Below are 13,755 nucleotides of genomic sequence, written 5' to 3' on the forward strand. Positions count from 1 at the left end.
GAGCACCAGTGTGTGTGCCACGCTCTGCAGACATACATGGTGGGGCAGGTATATTGTGTTATACCATCTACATGGCATCACCCCATAGTGGGTTAATTTAAAGGAAATCAATATCCATCATTATAAACCAGCAACACTTACTCATAGACCCAGGCACTGTGACTGTGGTCATCTCCTTATATTGTTATCCATGGCCTCCTTCCTTCTAAAATCAACTTTTAAAATTATACTAATGAGCCAGAAGGGCTCTTGAGGGAAGCACAGAGCCCCTCTGTGATGCAGCTTCACAGGCTGTTACAGTGAGCAGTGGGGTAGAGGGAGGATAGAAGTGTTTAGGGAGCAGAGGGGGAAAAGTGTATCCATTTTTGAAGCTACAACATGGAGGGGCTCTGACAAGGCACCCACCCCCCAAATTGATTTTAGACGGAAGGAGATTACCACGGTCGCAGTGCCTGCATCTATGAGTAGGTGTCCCTGGTTTATTGTGGTTGATTTTCTGGTAGATTTCCTTTTATAATCTCCTCTCTCAGATTTTACTATAATTAGGGAAAGCCAGAACAATGTATCAGTGTATTATTTATTGTTACATTGTATCAGTGTATTATTTATTGTTACATTGTATCAGTGTATTATTATTTATTGTTACATTGTATCAGTGTATTATTATTTATTGTTACATTGTATCAGTGAATTATTATTATTTATTGTTACATTGTATCAGTGTATTATTATTTCTTGTTACATTGTATCAGTGTATTACCGTACATACTCGTGTATAAGCCGAGTTTTTCAGCACAAAAGATGTGCTGGAAAACCCCACCTCGGCTTATACACAAGTCAATAATAATTAAAACAACAATAATTAATACTCACCCTCCGGCACTCGGAACCTAGGCGCGGGCTCCCGATCCTCTGCGGCGGCCCCGCTTCTCTTTTCTATCTTCACTATAATACATGGGGGCAGGCTGTATACTACTGGGGGCAGGCTGTATACTACTGGGGGCAGGCTGTATACTTCTTGGGGCAGGCTGTATAATACATGGGGTCAGGCTATATACTACATGGGGCAGGCTGTATAATACATGGGGGCAGACTGTATAATACATGGGGCAGGCTGTATAATACATGGGGGCAGGCTGTATAATACATGGGGCAGGCTGTATAATACATGGGGGCAGGCTGTATACTTCTTGGGGCAGGCTGTATACTTCTTGGGGCAGGCTGTATACTTCTTGGGGCAGACTGTATAATACATAGGGCAGGCTGTATACTTCTTGGGGCAGGCTGTATAATACATGGGGCAGGCTGTATAATACATGGGGCAGGCTGTATAATACATGGGGCAGACTGTATAATACATTGGGCAGGCTGTATACTTCTTGGGGCAGGCTGTATAATACATGGGGGCAGGCTGTATAATTCTTGGGGCAGGCTGTATACTTCTTGAGGCAGGCTGTATAATACATGTGGCAGGCTGAATAATACATGGGGGCAGGCTGTATAATGGGGGCAGGCTGTATAATGGGGGCAGGCTGTATACTTCTTGGGGCAGGCTGTATAATACACGAGGCAGACTGTATAATACTAGGGGGCAGGCTGTATACTACTTGGGGCAGGCTGTATAATACATGGGGGCAGGCTGTATACTACTTGGGGCAGGCTGTATAATACATGGGGGCAGGCTGTATACTGCTTGGGGCAGGCTGTATACTACTTGGGACAGGCTGTATACTTCTTGGGGCAGGCTGTATACTACTTGGGGCAGGCTGTATACTACTTGGGACAGACTGTATACTTCTTGGGGCAGGCTGTATACTACTTGGGACAGACTGTATACTTCTTGGGGCAGGCTGTATACTTCATGGGGGCAGGCTGTATACTACTTGGGGCTGGCTGATTGTATACTACAGGGGGCTGGCTGATTGTATACTACAGGGGGCTGGCTGGTTGTATACTACAGGGGGCTAGCTGGCTGTATACTACATGTGGCAGGCTGTATAATACATGGGGGCTGGCTGTATAATACCTGGGGGCAGGCTGTATACTTCTTGGGGCAGGCTGTATAATACATGGGGGCAGGCTGTATACTACTGGGGCAGGCTGTATACTTCTTGGGGCAGGCTGTATAATACATGAGGCAGACTGTATAATACATGGGGGCAGGCTGTATACTACTTGGGGCAGGCTGTATACTTCTTGGGGCAGGCTGTATAATACATGGGGTCAGGCTGTATACTACAAGGGGCAGGCTGTATAATACATGGGGGCAGGCTGTATAATACATGGGGCAGGCTGTATAATACATGGGGGCAGGCTGTATAATACATGGGGGCAGGCTGTATAATACATGGGGGCAGGCTGTATACTTCTTGGGGCAGGCTGTATACTTCTTGGGGCAGACTGTATAATACATGGGGCAGGCTGTATACTTCTTGGGGCAGGCTGTATACTTCATGGGGGCAGGCTGTATACTTCTTGGGGCAGGCTGTATAATACATGAGGCAGGCTGTATAACACATGGGGGTGGGCTGTATACTTCTTGGGGCAGGCTGTATAATACATGGGGGTAGGCTGTAAACTTCTTGGGGCAGGCTGTATACTTCTTGAGGCAGGCTGTATAATACATGGAGGCTGGCTGTATAATACCTGGGGGCAGGCTGTATACTTCTTGGGGCAGGCTGTATACTACTTGGGGCAGGCAGTATACTTCTTGGGGCAGGCTGTATAATACATGGGTGCAGGCTGTATACTACTGGGGGCAGTCTGTATACTTCTTGGGGCAGGCTGTATAATACATGAGGCAGGCTGTATAATACATGGGGGCAGGCTGTATACTTCTTGGGGCAGGCTGTATACTACATGGGGCAGGCTGTATAATACATGGGGCAGGCTATATAATACATGGGGGCAGGCTATATAATACATGGGGGCAGGCTGTATACTTCTTGGGGCAGACTGTATAATACATGGGGCAGGCTGTATAATACATGGGGGCAGGCTGTATACTTCTTGGGGCAGGCTGTATAATACATGTGGCAGGCTGTATAATACATGGGGACTGGCTGTATACTTCTTGGGGCAGGCTGTATAATACATGGGGGCAGGCTGTATACTACTGGTGGCAGGCTGTATACTTCTTGGGGCAGGCTGTATAATACATGAGGCAGACTGTATACTACTGGGGGCAGGCTGTATACTTCTTGGGGCAGGCTGTATAATACATGAGGCAGACTGTATACTACTGGGGGCAGGCTGTATACTTCTTGGGGCAGGCTGTATAATACATGGGGGCTGGCTGTATAATACCTGGGGGCAGGCTGTATACTACTTGGGGCAGGCTGTATAATACATGGGGGCAGGCTGTATACTTCTTGGGGCAGGCTGTATAATACATGGGGGCTGGCTGTATAATACCTGGGGGCAGGCTGTATACTTCTTGGGGCAGGCTATATAATACATGGGGGCAGGCTGTATACTACTGGGGACAGGCTGTATACTTCTTGGGACAGGCTGTATAATACATGTGGCAGGCTGTATAATGCATGGGGGCTGGCTGTATAATACCTGGGGGCAGGCTGTATAATACATGGGGGCAGGCTGTATACTTCTTGGGGCAGGCTGTATAATACATGAGGCAGACTGTATAATACATGGGGGCAGGCTGTATACTACTTGGGGCAGGCTGTATACTTCTTGGGGCAGGCTGTATAATACATGAGGCAGACTGTATAATACATGGGGGCAGGCTGTATACTACTTGGGGCAGGCTGTATAATACATGGGGGCAGGCTGTATACTTCTTGGGGCAGGCTGTATAATACATGGGGGCTGGCTGTATAATACCTGGGGGCAGGCTGTATACTTCTTGGGGCAGGCTATATAATACATGGGGGCAGGCTGTATACTACTGGGGGCAGGCTGTATACTTCTTGGGGCAGGCTGTATAATACATGTGGCAGGCTGTATAATACATGGGGGCTGGCTGTATAATACCTGGGGGCAGGCTGTATAATACATGGGGGCAGGCTGTATACTTCTTGGGGCAGGCTGTATAATACATGAGGCAGACTGTATAATACATGGGGGCAGGCTGTATACTACTTGGGGCAGGCTGTATACTTCTTGGGGCAGGCTGTATAATACATGTGGCAGGCTGTATAATACATGGGGGCAGGCTGTATAATACTTGGGTGCAGGCTGTATAATACATGGGGGCAGGCTGTATACTTCTTGGGGCAGGCTGTATAATACATGGGGGCAGGCTTTATACTACTGGGGGCAGGCTGTATACTACTGGGGGCAGGCTGTATACTTCTTGGGGCAGGCTGTATAATACATGAGGCAGACTGTATAAAACATGGGGGCAGGCTGTATACTACTGGGGGCTGTGCTGTATACTACTGGGGGCAGTGCTGTATACTACTTGGGGCAGGCTGTATAATACATGGGGGCAGGCTGTATACTACTTGGGGCAGGCTGTATACTACTTGGGGCAGGCTGTATACTACTTGGGGCAGGCTGTATAATACATGGGGGCAGGCTGTATACTACTTGGGGCAGGCTGTATACTACTTGGGACAGGCTGTATACTTCTTGGGGCAGGCTGTATACTACTTGGGACAGACTGTATACTTCTTGGGGCAGGCTGTATACTTCATGGGGGCAGGCTGTATGCTACTTGGGGCTGGCTGATTGTATACTACAGGGGGCTGGCTGATTGTATACTACAGGGGGCTGGCTGGTTGTATACTACAGGGGGCTAGCTGGCTGTATACTACACCCTCGGCTTATACTTGAGTCAATAGGTTTTTCCAGTTTTTGGTGGTAAAATTAGGGGTCTCGGCTTATACTCGGGTCGGCTTATACTCGAGTATATACGGTATTTATTGTTACATTGTATCAGTGTATTATTTATTGTTACATTGTATCAGTGTATCCTGGAGTCTAGGACAAGAGAGAGAGATGTGCTGCTGCTGTGTTTACCTGGCAGGGAATTGACTATCCTGTTACACTGTAACAAACTCTCAGCTATAAGAAGTATCACAGCTGCTTCCATAGGATTCACTGTTGGATAATACTAAGAGATGCAGAAGAGATTTCATGTCTGAAGGGTTAATATCCCCTCCCCCACACAGGCCTGTCCCCAAAATGAATCACAGTTTTCCCTATAATACTCAAAGATCATCTACTCTAATAACTGTAATAATATGCCCATATTTTGTAGTAGTTTTCCTTTAATTATCCATCAAAATTAATTAACTCCTTAGTTATATTTAATTGGCTGAGTAATAAACAGCTGCAGGCCTTGTTACAATGTATTATCGCTGTCTTCAGTGACGGGGCAGGATTGCATCCCCTTGGATGTGAACAGATGTCACTGCCAGCAAGCAGAGATCCTGCAAATTGTGATGAATGGAAACACAAGACATATTGAAAACTTACAGAAGTTTCAGTTTTAGAACGATGAGGCTGATTTAACATGAAACCAGGAATCCCCATTGAGTCCATTAGATTGAAACGAATTACTGGATCAATTTCTCCTACTAATCTTACCATCTCCAACCATCTTATGACCGCTGTATGTTCTTTCCTCCCAATCTGGTGTGATCTGCTCTCCCTGAAAAAACTGGCTGCCCCCTCCATAAGACTTATAGAACAGAAGGGAGAGAGAAGAAAGAGCCACAACCTAGTGTGGAAAAGTGTGCAGTCTGATCAATATCTGAAGCAGCAGTATAAACATCTATGTGAAGGTGTTACACAGACTCTACAGCAGCACAATGGTAGGAGATGTATGATGGAAACTGTTTACAACTACTTAGAAAGTTACTTAATTTTGCAACCAGACCCAAGCTTATGCTTCCTGGACATTCCTCTGAAACTTTATACTCCAGTAAGTAACTCACTGCCAGTTCCTTTCTATTCTTGGTGCCAAAAGTTTTATCTTGAAGCGTCTAAACCTTGATGAATAACATAAAAGAGGGTCCTGGTGGTACTTTAATCACATCTACCCAATAGTTCATGTCTGCTAAACTCCTTAAAGGACATCTACCATTTGATTTGATGCATTATGAACCATACATAACTTGAGAATGCTGTAGCTACACTGATGCAGAAACATATCTTGTTTAATCCTTGAGTTGAGTGGTTTTGCTGCAAAAAAAAACAATTATAATATTCAGGGCCTTGAGAAAGTTGGATTGCATTCAGCCTGCCATTCATAAACAAGCGTCCAGACAGGACTAATCAACCTGAGCTGGATGACTCATACACAGCAGCTGGGGGATGGTGCAGCGATTGATTACTTCTGCCTGTCAGACAACGCAGTGATTACATCATTCTCTGGAGCAGTGCATACTTAATGTGAGAAGCACTGGAGCCAAGCACAGAAGGGACAGAGCCTCATTATCATAATTGTATAATTGTTCAGGGATTAAACAAGATATGTTTCTGCATCAGTGTAGCTACAGATATGTTTCAAGGTATGTTTGGTTCATAATGCATGAAATCAAATGGTAGATTTCCTTTAAAGAGTTGCCCTCTCCATTGAACAACCTATGACCATGATTTCAGCACATTACCATAACCGTGCATCAACCTACTCAGTGGTGCCCCCTGTAGATTATCCGGGGTGCCAGCTGTGCCAGCTGTTTAGTGAAACCTATGTTACCTCCACTTACCAGGGACTGAAGCGGTTAACAGGCCAGTCCTGCCCTTCATGTGTGGCAGGTAGGATCTACATTTTCTGGGAGACCATTATCCGCACTCACTAAAAGACTGTTTAATTATGAGAAAAGAAAGTCATTAATTGTAATTGTGAGCGATAAGTCATCATTAAGGAGGCGCCAATAATTAGCAGGCGAGAATGGCGTAGATGGTAATGAGACGCGTGCGGATGACCCTTTATTTGAAGGTCTTGCATTGTGATGTATGGGATATGGAGTGATTTCTGCTGAGGGATGGGGGTGCTACATACACATTACATCCTGATAGTCTCAGTTATTTTATCTATTTATATAAAAACTAGGAGAATACAGGAGGTAGCACATCTCTGGAGAATATGAGGGTCTCCTCAGTGGCAGATAAAGGGGGCCACGGGCCCTGCGCTGACCCCCCCCCCCCCCCCCAGTGCCCAAGCCAACCTTGTGCCCGGAGGCCTAACCTCCTTTGCCTAATGACACCACCACATCCCATACTGGCCCCTATTAATGAAATGTCCACAGCAGAGCCCCCCTTTACAGAAGTGTCCACAGAAGAGCTCCCCTTTACAGAAATGTCCACAGCAGAGCCCACCTTTTCAGAAATGTCCACAGCAGAGCCCCCCTTTACAGAAGTGTCCACCAGCAGAGTCTTCCTTTACAGAAATGTCCACAGCAGAGCCCCCTTTAATGAAATGTCCACAGCAAAGTCCCCATTTAATGAAATGGCCACAACAGGACCCCCTTTTAATGAAATATCCACGGTAGAGGCCCCCTTTACAGATATGTCCACAGCAGAGCCCCCTTTTAATGAAATGTTGACAGCAGAGCCCCCCTTTAATGAAATGCGGACAGCAGAGGCCCCCTTTGCAGACATGTCCACAGCAGAGCCCCCTTTAATGAAATGTTGACAGCAGTGCCCCCACGGGCAACACTATGATGTCATAGCCACCACCTCTTCACATCACAGTGTAAGTGCACGGGTTCGGAAGAAGAGAAGACGGAGCTGCGGGGAGAATAAGCTGAAGGTGAGTATAGCGGTGTGGCGATCTTCATATAGGGCTCAGGTTGCCTATATGAAGATTCGCCATTGGTCCTCCTGTAACCCATTATAGAGAGTAAGGGCCTGATTTTAATGGGGTCCTCACACTGCTGTGCTCTTAGCTTTCTGCTTTGTACTGCTGTATACATTCTCCTGTCTTTTCCTAAGGTCTGCTACAGCTTTTCCTCAGAGGGGAGGGGCTGCTGCAGAGGAATAAGAGCCCAGCAGTGTGAGGACATTAAAGGAAACCTACCATTTAGAATGGCAGAGGTAAGCTGTAAGTACCGGGCACCAGCGCAGGGTGAGCTCAGGGTGAGCTGGTGCCGATACTTACTTTCGTTAGTGTTATAAACCGCGGTATCGCGGTTTTAACACTTTTTAAACTCTAGACCAGAACAGGCTTCGGCGCTGCGTGCGCACGATCGTGCGCGCGCCTACATAGGAAATAGCGGAGCGAAGCCCCTTCTGCTCTAAAGTTTAAAAAGTGTTAAAACCGCGATACCGCGGTTTATAACACTAACGAAAGTAAGTACTGGCACCAGCTCACCCTGAGCTCACCCTGCGCTAGTGCCCGGTACTTACAGCTTACCCCTGCCATTCTAAATGGTAGGTTTCCTTTAAGCTCATGTATTGGTCCCCCACATGATGGGCCCTCATATATTGGGCCCCTGTAACTGTCTGTATGTACAGTGTCTCAGTCCAGCTTTGCTGTATACTGCACTGTGGAAAGTTTCAGAATATTTAGTGTGAGCTATTATTATATCCCATTATAAAACTGATGATGATAACAGGTTTATCCGGCGCGGGAGGGGGATGTGCTTTCTGCTGTAATGTCTTCATTCTGCTGCATTTGGCTCTGGGAACCTCAGAGTGTTACATTATTCATAGTTAAACATTGTCCTGTTCTGGGCGAGCATCTGATGCTGCATTGGCTTTGGGTTAATCCAGCCGCCATCTGTTTGCCGTCATGTGACCAGTGATGGAGCGCGCCGCGGCACAATGACCAGAAGAGCAGAGTGACCCATGTGCACCGCAGAGACTGGGGACGTACAAGTGCTCCAGAAACTAGAAGATCAGCAAAAAGGGGTTTTTCAGTAATTCAAAAAGTGAAACTCGTAATTATATAGAGTCATTACAGACAGAGGGAACTTATCCAAGCGTTTATTTCTGTTAATGTTGATGATTATGGCTACAGTCAAGGAAAAAACTAAAGTTTGTGGCACAAATTTATTAAAGTATTATAGGGTCAGTTTTCTGTCTGACTTCGCACTGATAAGAAAGTGGAAAGTGCTTGTACGTGTATTTATAAAGTGTCTTCGCTAGTTTTGTGTCGCAGCTGCACTAGGTCCGACATGTGCACCTAAAGAGGCTGTTAGGTGGAGACGGTGTGCCCCATTTATTACTGACGTGCGCCACAATTCTGCAGCATCAACAAAGTGCTCTGCACTAGTTTTGATAAATGCGGGTCGCTATGTTAGCAAATTAGAATATTACATAAGACTAACAGCATAAAGTTTTTTGAACACAAAAATGTCGGCCAATCTTTTTTGCATGAATGACAGCATCAATGCAGCCTGGCATGTAGGGATCGGCTGGTGGCGCTGCAGAGGTGTTATGGCATGGAGGGATCAGCTGATGGCACTGCAGAGGTGTTATGGCATGGAGGGATCAGGTGATGGCGCTGCAGAGGTGTTATGGCATGGAGGGATCAGCTGATGGTGCTGCAGAGGTGTCATGGCATGGAGGGATCAGCTGATGGCGCTGCAGAGGTGTTATGGCTTGGAGGGATCAGCTGATGGAGCTGCAGAGGTGTTATGGCATGGAGGGATCAGGTGATAGCGCTGCAGAGGTGTTATGGCATGGAGGGATCAGCTGATGGCGCTGCAGAGGTGTTATGGCATGGAGGGATCAGCTGATGGCGCTGCAGAGGTGTTATGGCATGGAGGAATCAGCTGATGGCGCTGCAGAGGTGTTATGGCATGGAGGGATCAGGTGATGGCGCTGCAGAGGTGTTATGGCATGGAGGGATCAGCTGATGGCGCTGCAGAGGTGTTATGGCATGGAGGGATCAGCTGATGGCGCTGCAGAGGTGTTATGGCATGGAGGGATCAGCTGATGGCGCTGCAGAGGTGTTAAGGCATGGAGGGGTCAGCTGATGGTGCTACAGTGGCCTTCAGGGAAGCCTTCTGTTGTGGCCATTTTATTAAAGGGGGGCTCTGATGTGGACATTTGATTAAAGGGCGGCTCTGCTGTGGTCATTTCATTAAAGGGAGGCTCTGCTGTGGACATTAAAGGTTTGCCAGTACGGGTTTTGGTGATTTCTTTGGGTGGAGGAGAATTTGCCTCAAAGATTAGGTGGAAGAAAAGGCCACAGCGGCCAACTTTATTTACAATACAGAGAATAATGGACGGGTCCCCAAAGGCGCTTTCCCAGACTACTTATCCAAGGTCTCCACTTGCCCACGACCATTTATCACCAAACCAGTGGGCACCCCCTAATGGAGACTTAAAACCCATCCCGGGGTTCTTGCCCACAGGAATGCCTCCAACCGGCTTGGTGAACTATCTTAGCTTAACTGAAACTTTTATATCTTAAGAACTGGAATACCATTTCTGAGTTCGATGCTCTTAACGCCTTGCCTTCGAGAGCCCCTCCTACACTGCAAAAGCTCCTCCACACCCCCAGGGCTCTTTCTTTTTCCTCCTGCAAATCCAAAAGCCACAACTCCAATCCTACATCCGCCAAAAGAACCCTGTCATTCCTAAGATAAATACTACCCCCATCCTCTAGGTCCTGATGGTGGACCACAATGCCCCCATTCCGCGCTACTAACTTCCCCATTCTCTTGTTGACCTTCACCCATGCCATGTTGATGCTCTTTACTGACCATGCCTGCCTCCACTTAGAGCATGGAACAATGTCAGACCATATTATCGATATGCCTGGGAACGTGGTCCACAATCGTAGAAGATCTAACTTAGGTCATCATGGGCCCTTATGCAGGACATTGACACCCAAGTCGTTCCCACCTGCATGTATCACCAATATGTTTGGGGGCCTATCAAGACTGGCCCAAAATTGCAGCTCAGGGAGCAAACGTGACCACAACAGCCCCCTAGTACTCATCCACTGAAGCTGTACCTCAGACGTTGCAAAGCCAAGTTGTCTTCCTGCTGCCTGTACATCAGCCTGTGACGCTCCCCAGTGCATGAATGAGTGACCAGCTCAGCTATCCACAGCAAACACGGATCTGAACCGAAAAAAACAATAACAATCATGTAAACAATTCCCCATCATAGGCGGCCCCAAAACCTACTTAAACTAAATTTGGACAGACCTACATCTACCTACATACATACCATACATCTACCTAACTGCTTAATCAGATCGTCCTGTAGCCTCTGTAGCTACCCCATCATGAAAGAATAAGAACTAAAAGCACTCCCATCATACCCCAAGACACCCAATGCCCTATGGAAAACCCCGAAAACTGAAAACATGACATAAAGGACCAATCCGCGTGAACAAGCAGAGGCCCCGCCACCGCTTGTTTACGGCGCTGGAACTCCAAAACATTCTCAATTGGACAAAGCGCTGACCCCAGTAAAGGGGTCAGCCTATCTGATACACCTTTCCCCGCCTGATCCGACTTTGATTTCGGCAAAAATGCCAACAATCCCCCCACTGCTCTGCGACTTGATGCTACCAACACCGAAATGCGGAATGCCCCATATCAAACGTGACTGGCCTCCTAGCATCCCTAGCCACTATCGCCCTCATAAAACCCCTAATTGCCTGACACACCACAAAATATTTAGTAAAATCTCTGTAACCCTTCAACTTAAACCAAACGCAACCGCCGACATCTGCCTTGCTACTGCAGAACCTGAATTACCCATATTGAATGCCTCTCCAATCCAAAACAATAAGGCCGATTCCCATTCATACCTACCTTGATCCAGACCCAATGCACTCACCAGGTTCTCCTAATGATGCCAAATTCCACTATATGGAGCCCAAGTAGTACCACTCACCAAACGCCTTACCAACTCCCAACCTACAATCAGACCAGACTCCACAAGTTCTCTGGACATACATGTCCTCGCTCTTCAGCTCCCGGCGCCAATTCTCGAAATCGCTCCCACTGAAAACGAGAGAAAGTGTCAGCTACATTATTATTCACACCTGGCACATGCACCGCCATAAAATGAGCATTCAATGCCAAACCTTTCAAAACCAACAAGATGGAGAAAAGGTCTGGGCTACTTGTAGTATTGTAGATATTATTACCTGTAGTATCTACAAATCCCATTTCGTACAGTTTCTCACCCCTTACCAGCATCCAAAAATTTGTAAAAACGGAAATGGTGCCAATTAAAGTCATATATTTGGATGCTGGTGAAATACTTTTTATGTTGACACCTGGAGGAAAATTTCAGGCTGGGTCCTATGTCCTGGTATTGGGGTTACTCTATAGGACTGGACAGAGGTGCGGACGTCTGTGGTGACGGATTAGAAGTGACACGGATTAGTGGTTTAGGGCTCCTGTCCTGGAGGTTACGTGACATCCATAATAAGACCTGACTGTTCCCTTGCAATAATCGTGCGGCGTCCGCTCACCGGAGATCGCGTCATCCCTCGGAGCTGTGATCTGCATGTGAGGCCGTCATCTCCATTAAACTCCTCAACTTGTAAAACCTCTGTGTAACCATCACTTATGTTTTATTAATATTATACAAAGTTTGCAGACAACCATGAAATGTATTATTAATGGAACCACAAGTCTCAAGGCAGAAGGGCAGGTTTATTTATTTAAGGAGGTGGAAAGGTATGTGACCCCCTAATTAATGGATCCAGTAATGGTACCAGTTACACGGCCCCAGGATCCAATCTTAGGTGCTGTTCACACTTCTTATCTGAGCCGTAAATGAGGTAAGTGTTGCAATGTCTTGTATATAAGGGGTAGGGACCATTTTTGCCCAGAGAGTCCAGACCTCTCTCCGTACACCCCTGATACGCAGATTTGGGGTGCACCTGGTGTCCACAATTGGGGGATTTGCATTAAAGGGGTCAGTTACGTCTCTATGGGAGTGTGGTCCCCCCACTAGCTGCTTCTTTCAGATTACTCATCCCCAGCCTCGGCTCACAAGTCCTGGAAGTAAGGACAACACAAGGTGATGGAAGCAAACAATGGCCGCCAAGGAAGCGTTGATGGTTAGCCTGTGATTGAATCTTCAGATGTTCTGCGCCTCGGGCTGCACCTGGGATAGAGGCTTTGCCTGCTTCATTCCAAATCAATTACAGCCTGTGCGGCCCACCAGGGCCACCTGGAGAGAACCATGGCTTATCTTGACAACACAGCCAACAGCGGAAGACAGAGCGAGCGGAGAAGGAGCGGGAACTGAGCGCAGCCACCAACATTAACCTCTCCATTAACCCCACTTCTGCCAGTTTGGATGAACACTCAACATAATGGAATTGGCTCAGGTGCTCAGCAGGAAGACTGGGAAGCAGAAGACACGGCCAAGATTTATATGTGAACCTTGTCCTAGGTATAAAACTATGGGACAGGGGGACCGGACCTCAGATCCATCATAAATAAGACAGAGGAATCCTGGAATTCTACAATCGAGCAAAGGGGTAACTGATGTCCCAATAACTAATCTTTAAATCTAATGTAATATTTATAGCACTGGTCTCTTCATATGGCGAAGCGATACCCTATGAGCTCCCGGACCGGGATGCAAATTAAAGCCGGACCTTTCCTAGCTAAGTGCTGCATCCATATTGTACAGGCAGCAGATCTATAGACCTCAATATTTTTGCAAGGACTATCCATGAAGGGTTTTATGGAAATTCTGGCTCCATCAGCAATAGAAAGTTACATGTAGTATGAACCAGGAAGGACAGGATGAGCAATTTTATTACAGAAAGTTAAATTATTTACCTATAAGGCATGACATTGTATATATAAAGTTACTTACATTACCCAAGTGAGCAGCAGAATTGGTCTTCTT

The sequence above is a fragment of the Engystomops pustulosus genome, chromosome 6 (assembly GCF_040894005.1).
Source record: "Engystomops pustulosus chromosome 6, aEngPut4.maternal, whole genome shotgun sequence".
Classification (NCBI taxonomy): Eukaryota; Metazoa; Chordata; class Amphibia; order Anura; family Leptodactylidae; genus Engystomops; species Engystomops pustulosus.